Source organism: Rutidosis leptorrhynchoides, chromosome 9 (genome assembly GCF_046630445.1).
Source record: "Rutidosis leptorrhynchoides isolate AG116_Rl617_1_P2 chromosome 9, CSIRO_AGI_Rlap_v1, whole genome shotgun sequence".
Taxonomy (NCBI): domain Eukaryota; kingdom Viridiplantae; phylum Streptophyta; class Magnoliopsida; order Asterales; family Asteraceae; genus Rutidosis; species Rutidosis leptorrhynchoides.
Window position 1 is genome coordinate 208,556,905 of NC_092341.1, and position 20,103 is coordinate 208,577,007.

Below are 20,103 nucleotides of genomic sequence, written 5' to 3' on the forward strand. Positions count from 1 at the left end.
TAGCCAACTGAATCGAGTTAATCATACAGAATATTAAGAGTAGTCAATAGTATTTCGTAGCATAATATGAACTCATTTATAAAAGCTTTTTCTTCATATTAGCGTTTTATAAGTTTAACTTTGGGTACTACCTACCCGTTAAGTTCATACTTAGTAGCTAATATACAATTCAACTACTACAATTCCATATGAAAAACTGATTATAATAATATATCACATACAAATATTCTTCAAACTTACAACTTCGCTATATTACATATAACATGAAATATAGTACACTTTGATACAGGACAGTTTTTGAAGATAAACCTAGTTAATATGCAAGTTGTTCAGCAAAGGAAATAAAGACACGTAGTTCATAAGTCCAGAAACAAGTCATGCATTCTGGTTTTACTAAGACGACTTCCCATCCTTGGTCTTGTGGAAAATAACCGTTATGACCATTTGCTAGGCAGCATGTTGTAATGTCGTCAAAAGGACGAGGGTTTCGTAATGTCCAACAGCCCCGTAATAATCTAAAAACCTTGTTTCTCACCCCAACTACTGAATCCGTCACTTGTGGGAAGGTCTTATTTAAAAGCTGCAATCCGATGTTCTTTTTCTCACTTTGGTAAGAAGCGAACATCACTAACCCGTAAGCATAACATGCTTCTTTATGTTGCATGTTAGAAGCTCTTTCTAATTCACGAAATCCTATGTTGGGATATGTTGAGTCAAAATAGGTTCTTAACCCGTAGCGTAAAATTGCATTTGGGTTCCCCGCATTTAATGCTTTAAAGAAAACACGACGTAACTTACGGTCTCCCCAATGTGATATACCCCACCTATCAAAGGAAAGCCTTTTATAAACTAAGGCATTTCTGGAAAGTCTTTCAAATGTTTGACAAGTTAATTTTGCCATAACTAAATGTGCTGATGAATGCTGACCGACTCTAGACAAGATTTCCTCAATCATATCCTCTGGTAGGTATTCTAAAATATTCGATTGTCTACCCTTAACGTCCATTTTGTTTTTTATACTGTAAAATAGACAAGGATTAGATTCGTAAAAGATAATTAACAAACAATACAAGAAATTTTTACATAGAACATAAAAGTACAAGCACACTATAATACATATAATATACAACATGATTACAACCATCTAATCTGAATCACTGGTTTCTTCTTCTTCTTCAGACTTGGTTCGTTTTCCTAATTTTCTAGGAATATATGGTGTTCCTCTAATACGAGCCGTCATTTTCCACAATGGTTTAGAAAAACCTGGTGGTTTAGAGGTTCCCGGGTCATTGTTACATTTTAGAAAATACGGATGTTGCCGATACATATAAAGTTCATCGGGGTTGGAATCGGGTTTCTCTATTTGTATACCTTTTCCCTTATTATTTTCTTTCGCTTTATTAAATTGGGTCGAGGTAATTTCTATAACATCATCGGAATCCTCATCGGGATCTGATTCATCGAAAAATTGGTAATCTTTCCAATATTTTGCTTCCTCGGCAGAAACACCATTGACCATTATTAACTTTGGTCCGTTGGTTGATGATTTTCTTTTATTTAATCGATTTACTATAGGTATCAATATTTCTTCCTCCGGAACCTCTTCTTCTTCTGGTTCCTCCTCTTCCGATTCCTCCTCTTCTGGTTCCTCTTCTTCCGGTTCCTCCTCTTCGGGAATTTGTGAATCTTTCCAAAATATATTCGACTCTTCATTATTATTAGGTGAATCAATGAGATTTGTACTAGAGGTAGACATCTATCACACAATATCAAACACGTTAAGAGATTAATATATCACATAATATTTACATGTTAATAATATATAGTTTCCAACAACAAAAATGTTAAGCAATCATTTTTGAAGAAAAACACGGTCGAAGTCCAGACTCACTAATGCATCCTAACAAACTCGGTAAGACACACTAATGCAATTTTCTGGTTCTCTAAGACCAACGCTCGGATACCAACAGAAATTTCCCGTTCATATTGAATATAAACGTTCCATATTAATTGATTTCATCGCGAGGTTTTGACCTCTATATGAGACGTTTTTCAAAGACTGCATTCATTTTTAAAACAACCATAACCTTTATTTTATCAATAAAGGTTTAAAAAGCATTACGTATATTATCAAGTAATGATAATCTAAAATATACCGTTTACACACGACCATTACATAATGGTTTACAATAAGAATATATTACATCAAAAATAAGTTTCTTGAATGCAGTTTTTACATAATATCATACAAGCATGGACTCCAAATCTTGTCCTTATTTTAGTATGCAACAGCGGAAGCTCTTAATAATCACCTGAGAATAAACATGCTTAAAACGTCAACAAAAATGTTGGTGAGTTATAGGTTTAACCTATATATTATCAAATCATAATAATAGACCACAAGATTTCATGTTTCAATATACATCCCATACATAGAGATAAAATTCATTCATATGGTGAACACCTGGTAACCGACATTAACAAGATGCATATAAGAATATCCCCTATCATTCTGGGAAATCCTTCGGACATGATAAAAATGAATTCAAAGTACTAAAGCATCCGGTACTTTGGATGGGGTTCGTTAGGCCCAATAGATCTATCTTTAGGATTCGCGTCAATTAGTAGATCGGTTTACTAATTCTTAGGCTACCAAGCAAAAGGGGCATATTCGGCTCGATAATTCACTCATATAATGTAGTTTCATTTACTTGTGTCTATTTCGTAAAACATTTATAAAACTGCATGTATTCTCATCCCAAAATATTAGATTTTAAAAGTGGGACTATAACTCACTTTCACAGATTTTTACTTCGTCGGGAAGTAAGACTTGGCCACTGGTCGATTCACGAACCTATAACAAATATGTACATATATATCAAAGTATGTTCAAAATATATTTACAACATTTTTAATACGTTTTACTGTTTTAAGTTTATTAAGTCAGTTGTCCTTGTTAGTAACCTACAACTAGTTGTCCATAATTAGATGTACAGAAATAAATCGATTTATATTATCTTGAATCAATCCACGACCCAGTGTATACACGTCTCAGGCTAGATCACAACTCAAACTATATATATTATTGGAATCAACCTCAACCCTGTATAGCTAACTCCAACATTATTGCATATAGAGTGTCAATGGTTGTTCCAAATAATATATATAGATGGGTCGATATGATATGTCAAAACATTTGCATACGTGTCTATAGTATCCCAATATTACATAATATATTAGAATACATGTATAATACAATATAAGTTAGCTAGGATATGATTAATATAGATTTGTTACCAATTTTCACGTAGCTACAACAAGCAAAAATAACCAATCTTGTTTTACCCATAACTTCTTCGTTTTAAATCCGTTTTGAGTGAATCCAATTGCTATGGTTTCATATTGAACTTAAGTTTATGAATCTATACATAAAAAGTATAAGTTTATAGTAAGAATTATAGGTTACAAGTCATTTTTGTAAAGGTAGTCATTTCAGTCGAAAGAACGACGTCTAGATGACCATTTTGGAAAACATACTTCCACTTTGAGTTTAACCATGATTTTTGGATATAGTTTCATGTTCATAAGAAAAATAATTTTCCCAGAATAACAACTTTAAAATAAAAGTTTATCATAGTTTTTAATTAACTAACCCAAATCAGCCCGCGGTGTTACTACGACGGCGTATGTCCGGTTTTACGGTGTTTTTCATGTTTCCAGGTTAAATCATTAAGTTAGCATATCATATAGATATATAAAATGTGTTTAATTGATTTTAAAAGTCAAGTTAAAGGATTAACTTTATTTGTGAACAAGTTTAGAATTAACTAAACTATGTTCTAGTGATTACAAGTTTAAATCTTCGAATAAGATAGTTTTATATGTATGAATCGAATGATGTTATGAACATCATTACTACCTCAAGTTTAGTAGGTAAACCTACTGGAAGTGACAAGAAATGATTTAGCTTCAAAGGATCCTTGGATGGCTTGAAAGTTCTTGAAGCAGAATAATGACACGAAAACAAGTTCAAGTAAGATTTCCACTCAAAATAAGATTGTTATAGTTATAGAAATTGAATCAAATTTTTAATATGAGTATTACCTTGTATTATAAAGATATCTTACTATAAATAAGAAAGATTTCTTGAGATTGGATGATCACTTTACAAGATTGGAAGTAAGCTAGCAAACTTGGAAGTATTCTTGATTTTATGAAACTAGAACTTAGAGAATTTATGAAGAACACTTAGAACTTGAAGATAGAACTTGAGAGAGATCACTTAGATGAAGAAAATTGACGAATGAAAGTGTTTGTAGGTGTTTTTGGTCGTTGGTATATGGATTAGATATAAAGAATGTGTAAATTTGTTTCATGTAAATAAGTCATGAATGATTACTCATATTTTTGTAATTTTATGAGATATTTCATGCTAGTTACCAAATGATGGTTCCCACATGTGTTAGGTGACTCATATGGCCTGCTAAAAGCTGATCATTGGAGTGTATATACCAATAGTACATACATCTAAAAACTGTGTATTATACGAGTACGAATACGGGTGCGAGTAGAATTGTTGATGAAACTGAACGAGGATGTAATTGTAAGAATTTTTGTTAAGTAGAATTATTTTGATAAGTGTCTTGAAGTCTTTCAAAAGTGTATGAATACATATTAAAACACTACATGTATATACATTTTAACTGAGTCGTTAAGTCATCGTTAGTCGTTACATGTAAATGTTGATTTGAAACCTTTAAGTTAACGATCTTGTTAAATGTTGTTAACCCAATGTTTATTATATCTAATGAGATGTTAAATTATTATATTATCATGATATTATGATATATTACTATATCTTAATATGATATATATACATTTAAATGTCGTTACAACGATAATCGTTACATATATGTCTCGTTTCGAAATCCTTAAGTTAGTAGTCTTATTTTTACATATGTAGTTCATTGTTAATATACATAATGACATGTTTACTTATTATTTATCATGATTAAATATAGTGTATCAATATCTTAATATGATTCATATGTATTTAGTAAGACGTTGTTATAAAGATAATCGTTATATATATCGTTTCGAGTTTCTTAATTCGATAAACTGAATATTATATATATAACTCATTGTTAAAATACCTAATGAGATACTTACGTATCATAATATCATGTTAACTATATATATATAATCATATATATGTCATCATATAGTTTTTTCAAGTTTTAACGTTCGTGAATCACCGGTCAACTTGGGTGGTCAATTGTCTATATGAAACCTTATTCAATTAATCAAGTCTTAACAAGTTTGATTTCTTAACATGTTGGAAACACTTAATCATGTAAATATCAATTTCATTTAATATATATAAACATGGAAAAGTTCGGGTCACTACATTCTTTCTCAAGTGTGTCAACTAGATGATTCAAATATATCTTTTCAGGATTTGATTCAGTTGGTTCTACCTTAGGTTCAACTTTTGGTTCTACCTTAGATTCTACCTTTTCATCTAAAGCCTTTTGACCTAGTGAATTTGAATTATCAAGTTTTAACTACTTTTCCATGTTGTCTAATTTAGTTGAAAACTTGTTAGTTAAGTCATTTAGTTCATGTGCTAGGTCTTCTTTGATTTTAACTTTTAAAATAGGACATGCATTTAAGGTCGGTAGAACTAGTTTTGCTTCAACAGCAGGTTGATAAAACACCTCATCTATGGTAATGCTAGAACTAGGTTTGTCAAAAACTTCATTCTCAAGTATTAAAATGTACTTTTCTAACATGAGTGTTGGAATGTCAACCAATCTACGTGTAGGCACATAATCAGCATTTTGCATTTTCTGTTCATGTTCAACTAGCTCTTGTAAGAAGCTAGGATTAGGTTTTCTAATTTTAGCATTAATCATTTCATACATCAAGCTAATTTGATAATATTTCTTAGATGAACGATTTGTAATAATATCATCAAAATCAGCATCAGAAGCATGAACAAGGTGATTGGGTAAACCAGCTTGAAAATAATCAGAATGGTAAAGACCGGGAAACTTTTTAGAAATATCATCCAACATCTTGGGATCTTCATAACCAACTGTGACGACCAGCAAATTTTCGACCAAAATTTAAACTTAATCTTTTTATGATAACATTATTCCAACATGATAAGCTATAAATTTTGACAAGTTTTAAAACTTTTGAAATAAGTTTCATACAAACAATTGACCAACCATTTGTTCGACAATTCACGAACATCATAACTTGTATTAAATATATACTTATGTATATATATGGATATATGGATTATATCTAACTTGAATATATCATACTTAAATATCTCATTAAGTATATTAATAATGGGTTTTATATATAAATTGAAACTACTAACTTAAGGGTTTCGAAAACAATATATATATGTAACATTTAACGATGTAATAACCCTTATGTTAAAATGAATATATATGTATTGTATTAAGATGTATTAATACACTTTTTAAAGACTTAAATACATATATTAACATACTTATACTAAAAAAAGATAGCTATACTCATATTCCCATTCAATTTCATCAAGAATCCTACTCATATTTATACAGTATTTATACGGTATTTATACGTGTATTATACGCAGCTTCTAGAAGTACTTACAATTGGTATATACTAATAGAAATTTTCAATAATGGAGTAATATATCATGCATGACCTAATGGTTTTTAACTTATACTATATATTTTTCACAAAATGACAAATTACAACTAGTGTGATGACCCGGGAATTTCCAACCAAATTTAAACTTAATCTTTACATGATTTCGATAAGATAAGCAGAGTCTGTAATGTTGAGTCATAAAATCTTTGAACTGTATCATATATCTATTTGACCCTCGACTGTTCCCGACGATTCACGAACGATTGTTTGTAAATAAATATGTAAATATATTTATATAAATATAAATATAAGTGTGTATATATAATACTTGGGATAAATAAAAATACACATTAATTAATTAATATTAAAAATGTAAAATTTATAAACAGAATGATTATGCATAATTAACGAGAATATATATAAAACATGTATATGATATTATTATGAAACTATATATATATATATATATATGATATGAATTCCTATTAACAATTAGTGTTATATAATATTATATATAAAATATACAAACATTTAATATTTAATAAATGTTTTAATAAGATATATATAAATACAAATACATATATAAATTTTAGTTAAAAATATATAAATGACTATATATAAATAGATATATAAATAAATACATAAAATCAAATATACATAAATACATATATATGTATATAATACGAATATATATACAGCTATTTAAATATACTACTGTTATATACATATATATATACATATATATATAAATATAGATAATATATAATCTATTATAATTATCACAATAAATTTAATATCTGATATATATAAAATCTAAAAGTTGTATGAATGGAATCATAAGAATTTTAACTTGTTCTTACTTTTCTCCCTTTTCTGTTCCTGATTGCAAAGTGGACGACTCAATCTGTAATACAAAACAATTTATGGTACAAATCTGGTAGCAGTCACTATCTGTTTCTATTTTTTTTTCTTTTTTTGTCTGACTTATCAGATTGTCGACCTATGGAGCATTATATTAAACGAATCATTGATGAAAATAATTAACACATTCAATTCCCTCATTACAATTATCAATTAACGATTAAACAACGTGAAATTTGTCGAATTTAAAAAGCAGAAGGAGAAGAACACTGCAGACTACTCTGTATGTGTCATTTTTTTTAAACCTTCGAATTCAAACGAAATTGCAAATTCTAAAAATACAGTTTTGTTAGGATCCATTTATGTAAACTTTCTGCAAAAGATTATGTTCCAATTCTTATTATCCATCACAAATTTTAGAGTCAAACATAATTTCTTAAAAAGTCAAACGGTCTATTCAAGAAGAAATTCGAACTAGTTTCGATGTTTTAAGTTAAATTAACGTTTCAGATAGTTTCTAATAATTATTTTAAAACTTTTTCATGAAGTAATCATCGTCTAAAACAGCATCTATATTCGAATTCGATCTTGGGTTTTAAAACGGGTTCTTTGCTTAATTTTTCTGTGCAGCTTAATTTATTTTTCTGTTTTAATTAAGTTGTATAATCTGTAATTGTTTCTGATTATTAAATAAATCATAAGACGAACGAGTAAACTAAGGTTGAAGGATTTTTGGGTCGATTTTTAATTGAGGTTGAAGAAGAGAGTATACCAGAAAAATAGAAATGTGTTAAATATAAATGGAGTGTGTTATAAATCAAAAGAAATTTAAACAGAAGAATGGTTTTGAGGGTGTTTGAGTGTTCGAGAGGTCACGGGTTCGAGCCCGGTTCGAGGTGTTTTCTTTTTAGAATGAGCTTTTGAGGTAGTCTCCATTTTTTTAAAAATTATTATTATTATTACTATTGTCATTATTATTAGAATTATAATTTTGATCTTTATTATTTATCATTTATTATTATTATTACGATTATGATTATAGTACTATATTTAATATCAATATTACTAATGTATATGTGTTGTTAATATGAAGATTATCAAAAATATTATTAATTTTCTCCAATATTAGTATTATTATCATTATTAAACATTAGTATTATTATTATAGATACTATGCTTATTATATTTATTACTAATATCATTATTATCCCTAGTATCATAATTATTGTTAGTATTATAATTATCATCATAAATACCATGTACATCATTATGATTATTATCACTATGAGTATTATTATTTATATTAACATAAGTATTATTATTAATATTATCATTATTATTATTAATATGATTATTAGTATTGGTATTATGCTATAACTATTAGTATTATCATTATGTATCATTATTGTTAATATTATTATCATTATTATTAATATTAACTAGATTAATGTAAGTATTATTATTCAAAATAATTATAACTATAAAAATAAGAGTTTTTAAAAAATATTATTAGGGTTGTAAGTATGTTTTTAATCAAATTAACAAAGTTTATATAAATATTCATAAATAGCATGTTAGGTATTTTTATCAAAATACTAATCAAATATACATCAATATAACTATATAAATATTAGATATTTTGAATATATACATAAACTAAATAGGTATAACATATAATTTAAGATATAATATATATATATATATATATATCTGTTCGATTACAAAAATATGTTTTAATTTATATAAGAATGATATAGGTTCGTGAATCCAAGCCCAACCCTGCATTGTTCAAAATAGTCATATGTATTTTTACTACAAAATACATTAGGTGAGTTTCATTACTCCCTTTTTAAATGCTTTTGCAATATATGTTTTTGGGACTGAGAATACATGTGCTGCTTTTATAACTGTTTTACGAAATAGACACAAGTAATCGAAACTACATTATATGGTTGAATTATCGAAATCGAATATGCCCCTTTTTATTAAGTCTGGTAATCTAAGAATTAGGGAACAGACACCCTAATTGACGCGAACTCTAAAGATAGATCTATCGGGCCCAACAAGCCCCATCCAAAGTACCGGATGCTTTAGTACTTCGAAATTTATATCATGTCCGAAGGAGGATCCCGGAATGATGGGGATATTCTTATATGCATATTGTGAATGTCGGTTACCAGGTGTTCAATCCATATGAATGATATTTTTCTCTCTATGCATGGGGTGTTTATTTATGAGAATTGGGAATATGAAATCTTGTGGTCTATTAAAATTATGAAATGATTATTTATGCTAAACTAATGAACTCACCAACCTTTTGGTTGACACTTGAAAGCATGTTTATTCTCAGGTACGAAAGAAATCTTCCACTGTGCATTTGATCATTTTAAAGATATTACTTGGAGTCATTCATGACATATTTCAAAAGACGTTGCATTCGAGTCGTTGAGTTTATCAAGATCATTATTAAGTCAATTATAGTTGGATATATTATGAAATGGTATGCATGTCAGTCAACTTCAGATGTAAATGAAAAATTGTCTTTTCAAAACGATTGCAATGTTTGTAAAATGTATCATATAGAGGTCAAGTACCTCGCGATGTAATCAACTATTGTGAATCGTTTATAATCGATATGGACTTCGTCCGAATGGATTAGGACGGGTCCTTTCAGTTGGTATCAGAGCGGTGGTCTTAGTGAACCGGGTCTGCATTAGTGTGTCTAACTGATAAGTCGTTAGGATGCATTAGTGAGTCTGGACTTTGACCGTGTCTGCATGTCAAAAGGTTTGCATATCATTTCGTGATTATCATTCTTAGAGAATCACTTGCTTATCATCCTTAGTCTAGACACATTTTATTGCATTAATTGCATGATTAGTGTATAGACAAAAATTTATATCTTAGCATATCTGCTAATTCATACCTTAGCGTACCTATTATTGTTACCGATGCCTGACAGCTTCCGTAGATTCCTCCGTAACTTATGGGATTTTAGTATTATATATGCATATGTAAATTATGTACTGCAGGGTACTAATCTATATCCTATAATCTATTTCTTATCGAAAATTCTTCATCTGATCGTACGGGATGAATCCCTAAGCCAGTTCGAGTCCCTCAGATTCCGATAGCTATTCCGATAGTTATTCCGACAACTATTCTGACATGGATGTTCACCTAAGCTCTAGAAGAAGCGTCACCAGAATGAATCAGCTAATCAACCATCCCCAATTCATCTGATGAGTTCGTAGTCGACTTAATCAATGAAGATAAGAATAAGTCGATCCTTTCCACCAACCGAATTCACCTCTTGACAATGAACCTGAAGCGTTTACCGGCGAACCTGTTCGAGACACCATTTTCAGTCTCATTTCCAGGGTAACTCGACAAGATTATATTCTATCCACAATTCTAAACCTTATTCATCCGCTCGTTCCGACCGACAATCATCCTGGAGTAATAAGTCAATGAACTTCGCGATTAAAAAAAAAATCAATTTGGAGAATATGGTGCAAAAAGTACCAGCTTCAGCAACATCACCTGCATCAACAGTACAACCAACAACATAAGTTTCAACATTACATGCTCAACATCTCATTCTGTACCTCGAGTACAATCATCGTTCTACGAATCATTCTACATCATTTATCTTCGTTCGACATGGCAATTATATAATCTTTAATGTTTTAGAGATTATATATTCTTGTTCTAACGGTAAATCAAATAAGTCTAATATCATATTGACTTATTAAATCCATGATTACATCTGAGGAAAATATATATGCAAGTATATTTTCATAAAGATTGGAATTAAAAATTCTTTTGTACAAACTTTTAACGGTGAAAATATTTTAACGGGTAGGTAATACCCGAAGAATATTTAGATTTCACATTAATAAATTACATTGTACGTTCTTCGAATCTGATCCAACAGTCATTTACTATCCTACTTACATCCACCGTTATACGTATCCGCTCACCGCATAATAACTATTTTCCTTCAAATTCAATTTCATATTTGGATTTGGCCTATCAGAATCCAACAAGTGGCATAATGAAGAAATAATGGACACAATAAAAATTGATTAGAAACAGACTAATTAACAATATTAAATTTTATTAAGAAACCACGCTAACAAGATCCTAGCTAACTGTTCCTAGCTAACTGGTTACATTTTAGTTATCACAATTTAATTATCGCAATTTACATTCTTGCAATTTTATTTATCGTCATTTAATTTCTGTTATTTATTTTACGCACTTTATTTATCGTTATTCTGTTATTTACGCATTTTAAATATCGGGACACGTATACAATGTTTTGACATATCATATCGACCCATCTATGTATATATATATATATATGTATATATATATATATATATATATATATATATATGTATATATATATATATAGTTTGAGTTGTGATCGAGTCTGAGACGTATACGGGTCACGATACGTATTAACTAATTCGAATATTATATATTAAACTATATATGAATTACTGGACTGTTACTGTGGACTACCAACACTGGACAATTAAAATGAATTAAAATATTGATTATAACATATGAAACTAAACAAGTCTTCAAGTTTGCCGCTTGATTTCATCTTAAACCTCATTTGTATCTTGACGATTCCAATATGCGTTCAAACCTTTCATGATTCTTGAAAACACCTCAATCGAGAGGATGAACCAACCGAACTTCATCTACAGAAGAAAAATTTATGCATATAGTTATGCACCTGAGAAACTCTCGACAATTGAGTAAAAGTTTAACACGTAGCCGCATCAGATCCTTTGGCATTTATTAGCAAAAATAACTTTGCGATCCCTTTTTAAAGTAGTCAATTTTGTCACAGCTCCAGCAAGTCAACTTTGACTTGTCATTCGAAGTAGCCATGCTATAATCTTGATGTATACGATTACCATTTTGATACCAGAGAATTCTTTTATATTCCACCATATCACCAGCAGACGTACCAGTAACCTCGTTGCTTCTTGGCATAAATCTCTCTGACAAATCATTATATTTATTCATTGAAACCCTATCATATAATCATCCGCATCTTGTAACAAGAACTGCCATACCAATTACCGGGAACAGCAATCAGTACTTTGAAAATTCACAGCATAGCTACATCAACAGTTATATGTATGACATTTATCTCTAAGAATTACGATTTCTCATTCTGAAATTCTGAAAAGCACTCAGTCACAAATCAATACTCTGAATGTTGAAAAAGTTGAATGAAGCAGTAGAAACCATAGACAACCGTAAACGACCTTAATCATCGGAAGTTTGATGATAAAGAATAGTATGTTGGAAAAGCTCAGAAAAAGTGGAACTGGAAAACGGATTGAACTAACCATAAAGGAGACTAAGGACAAATACAAGGACCAAACCCTATATTCAAAGAATTCAGGTAATTCTGGATTCGTTGAAATCTTTAGAGAATATCTTGCTCCGAATTCATGTTAAAATCTTGCGGAAAATCTTTCTCCATCAACCATCGAACTTAGAAATTCCAAAATATCATCATCAATATCTTCGATATTTCTGAGGATATTTTCATAAATATTCTCGTTCGAAATTATATACCTCCTTATGCTTCCTGTGTATCGTTACATTGGAAACATTCAATAGAAAATTTAGTACCGAAAAGCAGATTATGCGAAACTAGGAAGAAAGCCGTGGACAAATCACAAATAATAAGTTAGACTTCAAAGAATCTAAATGATTCAATGTCTGCTAAAGTCTTTAGTAAATATCTTGCTCCTTACTCTAAACCCTTGCAGCTAATAGTTTCTATCATCCTCTGATCTTAGATATTCCGAGATATTATCGTATCTTTCATTATAAATATCCTCGATATTTCTGAATATATTTTTATAACTAATACTATTTGAAATTATTTATCTCTTCGTGCTATCAGTGTTACATCATATAGAAACTGTAAGTTTCTATAATCTTTAAACTTACGAGCTTAAAATATGAATGTTATTAAGGTAATGTTAGGAACTGATGCATGAGTTAGTATAATATAATGACAATTGATCAACGTGATTATATTACAGTAAGTCATGCTGAGTTCTAACGGGACATGATGGTTTACAGTAGATCATACCACCATCATGTGTCATGTTACATAACTCTTTTATTCTAATTAACTTCTGAACATATCAAGAAAGTATATTCTTGATAGCTCTATTCTCAATGATCCTGGTAATTTGACGAATCAAATCATGCTATTACGTTCTTTCTTGATTATAACATTAAATTCATTCGAAACTCCATACTTACAAATTCTAGACCATTACTCGTTTTACTAGAGATCGAGAGTAGATTAAAAAGACGAAGAGCTTCAAAACATAAAGGAAGATATAAAACTCGACAACAACACCGAAATTATAATAATTAAAAATTTAAAACATCACGATAATTAAAAATTAAAAGATTACAATCAAACTACTCGTCGTCGTCAATTGTCATCTGCAAAGTAGCGTTCACCAGTCATTTCACCATCCGTGAGGTACTCTGGAGACATCGGTATTTCTCTTGATGCCTCAACTGCTGTTTCAGCTGATTCATCGAGATAACGATAACCCAACGTCTCTTCATCTTCAAGAACCGCATACAAAGAAATGCATTTACCGCGATCTTCAATGGTATCTTTTATAAAGTACCATTGATCATCGGTACACAGAAAACTTTCCATACAATCCGCATCATAATCGTCTTTATAAAAGAACACAGACGTGAATTCACACGGAACTTTTTCCTTCAGAAAGGATAGCAAGTCTGGTAAACCAACATCACGAATGTCGATATCTTCAAACGAAATACTGTCGCCCCACTTATATTTGAAGGTATTTCGTATGCCCGAGAGACGTATTAAATTAATGTGGCTAATGTGTTATGATCCAAGTCGGGTCATACCCAATAACAAACTTACCGACACCTTATTCGTATTTGATTTTAACGATTGGTTCATTGATCAAATACGCGACACTTGAAATTTAAGAAAAATGGTTTTCTTAATAATATTACTTGATGTGTATATAAATTATGGTATAATTTATATAACAAGAATTTAATTATTTATAGGTTAAATAATTAATAAAGTTAAGTTGCATTTTATAAAAATGGTTTTATAAAATAATGTAAACATAACTTATAATATGGATTTAATTATTTATAGGTTAAATAATTCATTAAAGTTATGTTACATTTTGCAAAGTTGGTTTTGTAAAAATACAAATTACAATAATATGCAAGTTTATAAAAATGCATCTTATAAAATCTTGTTTTATAAAAACTAGTTTTATAAAGACTAGTTATATAAAATGTTGATTTATAAAATGAGTTTATAAACAATTGGAAGTGGCATGGGAGTATGGAGTAGGCATGCTCTTTTGACTCATCTTTTAGCTTGTTACTCACATGCTAAGTGCATTTAACCAAGGCATTCAACAAGACCAACTAACACATGCAAATACACATCAATACTTGTAAAAATTCTGCATTTTTTCTCTCCCATTTGGAGCTGGCTGCCGTGGCCTTTTGTAGCACAAAGGGAGTTCAAAATTTGAAGATTGCAAGCCAAATTCAAGTGTTAGTAAATCCTAACCAAAGTACAAGGTGTTGGTGACAAGTTTGGGGTATAACTACTTGAGGTTTCATACTTTTGGAGCTCCATTCATCATCATCATCATCTTCATCACTCATCAACAAGCTTGGAATTGGTATAAACTCTTTTCTTGCTTGTAGTTTGTAAGTATGTTTCACAACTTGATCCTAATTGGGATTTAACTTTAAATGGTTAAAGTTTAACATGTTCTAAAATGGTAATTACATGCTTCCGCTTTATCTTATTTACTAAATGGTTTTAGAAATAATGGAACTTGTTAAATCCCAACAATGGTATCTAGTGCCGAAGTTGTTGAAATATGCTTCGAGATGGTTTTTGAACTCACCATAACTTTGCATTTTATGTACATGCATGATTATAAAATGCAAAAATTTATGGTTTTGGGTGGGTGTGAATTTTGGGCCGAATTATAGGAGTCCCAAAATGGGTTTTGGGCTCTTTTATTTGGTTCAAATTTTGGTTGCATGTTGTTCACAATCTTAGCCTTGACCTTGTTTATGGTTGCATGTATGTTTGGTTGATTTAATTCATTCTTATGGTTTGTAATAATATTTATTCAATTGGTTTGTAATAATATTCATTTGGTTATGTAATTTATTTTATATTTGGTGTGTAAAATAGATTAGGTTGTATTTTCATTTTCTAGACAAAATGTATTAGGATATATTTTGTAAAATGATGAAGATGATGAAGACTTGAAGAACACATGAAGAAGCATTTGGATGCAAGATTAAGTGGGAGATTTTAAAATCTCCTACTTTGTGTTATTACCCTTAACCGGTGGCATTTGTTTTCGGCTAAACAAATGTCTACCAAAAATGGCTTGATTGTGAACATATGATTTTGCATGCGTGGTTGTTTTGTATGATTATGTGGATTGTATGTTTGTATGCTACAAGTTAATCACACAAGTTAACAACAAACTAAAATGGCAATTTAAATTGGTTAAAATTGACATTATTAACGACATGCAAAACGTCAATTTAAATGGTTAAATTAAAAACGGCTAAAAGGACATTAATAATCGGTTATTAAGAACATGATAAGGATCATACATATAAAATGGTTTATATCAAAGTAATAAATTGGCTTTATTACATAACATGAAAATGGATTTTTAAATAAACCATACACTAAATGCATGTTGGTGTATGGTGCAAAAGTTTTCTCAAACTAGAATTAACGAAAACTCAAAATCCCTTTCACTAACAAGGTAAACAAGTTTAACGCCATCCTATTGTGTGACACTTAAAAGTATTAGGGAACTCATGATGGGATAAAGGTCACCTAACCGTTATGAGCAAACTAATATGATTAAGGTAAATTTCGAATGCTTGTGGGATAAAGGTCACCTAACCACATGTATGTTAAATTTACAAGTCTATACAAGTAGGACGACTTGATTTGGGAATCATGAACTTAGGGTCACCGAAGCATGAAGAACAAATAGGCGTTGATGGGAAAAATATGACATGCAAAAGGATTGCATGATCCCATACTCTAGAAGTTGCAAATGGATTGCAATTGTCATTTATTGACTACCTAGCTAAATCAAATTGCGGGATAAAGGTCACCTAACCGAAATTTGGTTTACCGTTGGATTCTAGAATATAATAATTCAATTTGATTTAAAGGGTATTGAATGTTAAATTAAAATTGATACTTAAACGAACTTTGTTAATTTTGTAGATGGTCGCCAATAACAACAACAACATTCCTAACGCACCACTTAACCTAAACCACCTATCATTAAGGTCTCTCTTAGAGAAAGACAAACTCAACCATACAAACTTTATGGATTGGTTTCGCAATCTTCGGATTGTCCTCAAACAAGAGGATAAAATGTATGTGCTTGAGGACCCCATTCCCGATCAACCGGATGAGAATGATGTGGAGGCAATGGCCTCTTACGATAAGTATTGCCACGACTCCCTTCAAGTCTCATGCTTAATGCTTGGGACTATGATACCCGAACTCCAAAAGGATTTCGAACATCATAGTGCATACGACATGATAACGCAATTGAAGGAGATGTTCCTTCAACAAGCGCGTGTCGAACGCTTCGAAACGGTTCGAGCGCTACATGCTTGTCATATGGACGATACCCAATCGGTTTCATCTTATGTACTTAAGATGAAAAGCCTTATCGATCGTGCTAACCGTCTTAACCTAAACATATCTAATGAGTTAGCCACCGATCTTATCCTTAACTCCCTATCAAAAAGGTTTGATCAATTTGTAATTAATTACAATATGAATGGGATGGATAAGAGCATAGGTGAGCTTCACGGTATGCTTAGAACGGCGGAAACTAGCATGGGTAAAAGGGCTTTACCCGTGTTAGCAATCGATCAAGGTGGGTCCAAAGGTAAGACCTCTAAGCCAAAGGTGGCTAAGAGAAAAGGACCCGCTTACCAAGGCAAAGGGAAGGGGAAGATGGTTACCCCAACCATCAACAAGGCTAAGAAGCAAAAGGTAGCCGAGAAGGCAAACCCCAAGGAAGACCCATGTTTCGGTTGCGGTGAAATGGGTCATTGGAAACGAAACTGTCCGATCTATCTTAAGGAGTTGAAGGATAAGAGGGATGCAGGGCAAACCTCAGGTAATATATATATGGTATATATAGAGCTTAGTATTACTTCTTCTAATACATGGGTATTAGACACTGGATGTGGAACTCACATTTGCAATTCATTGCAGGGGTTCAAAAGAAGTAGCAAGCAAACGGGAACATCAAGTCTCTACATGGGTAATGGAGCCAAAGTGCAAGTGAAGGCTCAAGGAGACTTTGTGTTAAAGCTTCCAAGTGGTTTGGAACTTATTTTGAAAGATGTTTTGTATGCACCCGATTTATGTCGAAACATTATTTCCATTTCCCGTTTGAAACAATGTGGTTTTAATCTTAATTTTGTTAATGATGATATCCATATTTATTTAGATAATGTATTCTATTTCAAGGCTTCGCCTTCAAATGGAATTTATGAATTGGTTCATGATGACGCATCATCAAGCTCTATATACCATACAAGCACCAAGAAACTCAAAAGGGATTTGAGTGATTCCTACTTATGGCATTGTCGCCTTGGTCACATAAACAAGAACCGAATGCATACACTTCAAAGGAATGGACTTTTGAAATCAAATGAAATGGATTCATTTGATGTATGCGAATCTTGTTTACAAGGCAAGATGACTAAAGCACCTTTCAAAGGGACTTATGAAAGGGCTAAAGATTTATTGGGATTAATACATTCAGATGTATGTGGACCCTTTAAACCCATAACTAGGAATGGTGAAAGATACTTTGTTACTTTCATTGATGACTTTAGTCGTTTCGGATATGTCTACTTATTAAGACACAAGGACGAAACGTTTGAAGCATTCAAAGAATATCAAAACGAAGTACAAAATCAACTCAATAGGACAATTAAGGTACTACGTACCGATAGAGGAGGTGAATACCTAAGCGATGCCTTCCAAGATCATCTTAGGAGTTGTGGGATTATCTCACAACTTACTCCACCCGGAACACCCCAACTTAATGGAGTTTCTGAAAGGAGGAACCGAACCCTAATGTATATGGTTCGATCTATGATGGCAAGAAGCTCGTTGCCTCTATCATTTTGGGGTTATTGTCTAAGCTCCGCGGCTCGTATTTTAAATATGGCCCCAACCAAGAAAGTGGAACGAACTCCTCACGAGATGTGGTTTGGTAAACCTCCATCTCTATCATACTTAAAGGTATGGGGATGTGAAGCTTATCCTAAGCGTTACGTCCCTAATAAGTTGAATGCTCGATCCACGAAGTGTATCTTCATAGGATATCCCAAGGATGATATGGGATACTATTTCTATGATCCATCCGAGCAGAATGTATTTATTGCTCGGAAGGCGGAATTCCTTGAAACTAAGTTCCTAATGGAAGGAAATAGTGAAAGGAAGATAGATCTTGAAGAGGTTCAAGATCAAGTAGATGCTACACAATTGGTTGACACTAGCACTCAACATGAAAATGTTGATAGTGATCAAATGGATGATCAAAATACACAAGATATTCATAGATCTGGTAGGATTAGCAATCCTCCTGAGAGATATGGGTTTCTCATAGATGGTTGCTATACGGTTGATTTGGATGAACCAACAAACTACCAAGATGCTTTATCAAGGATTGATAAAGATAAATGGCAGGAAGCCATGAACGCCGAGATGCAATCCATGTATGAAAACCAAGTGTGGGAACTTGTTGAGCAACCTCCTAGCTCTAAGCTAGTTGATTGCAAATGGCTTTTCAAAATGAAAACCGACATACATGGAAACTTGGATACATATAAAGCTAGACTTGTTGCAAAAGGTTTCACTCAAACTCAAGGGGTTGATTATGATGAAACTTTCTCGCCTGTGGCAATGCTAAAGTCTATTAGGATATTATTTGCCATTGCTGCTCACTACGACTATGAAATATGGCAAATGGATGTCAAAACCGCTTTCCTAAATGGATATCTTATGGAAGATGTCTATATGGTCCAGCCTGAAGGTTTTGTCGATCCAAAATATCCTAAAAGTGTATGCAAGTTAAAGAAGTCAATCTACGGATTGAAACAAGCATCTAGAATATGGAATCATCGTTTTAATGAGGAAGCCGAGAAATTTGGCTTCATTAAAAATGGTGATGAAGCTTGTGTATATAAGAAAGCTAGTGGGAGCACTATCATGTTCCTTGTACTATATGTGGATGATATATTATTATTTGGGAATGATATTACCACAATGCAAGGAGTCAAAACTTGGCTAAAGAGTTGCTTCTCCATTAAGGATCTTGGAGATGCACAATACATATTGGGGATAGGGATCTATAGGAATAGATCCAAGAGATTGATAGGTTTAAGTCAAAGTACATACATTAATAAAATCTTGAAAAGGTTCAAGATGGAAAA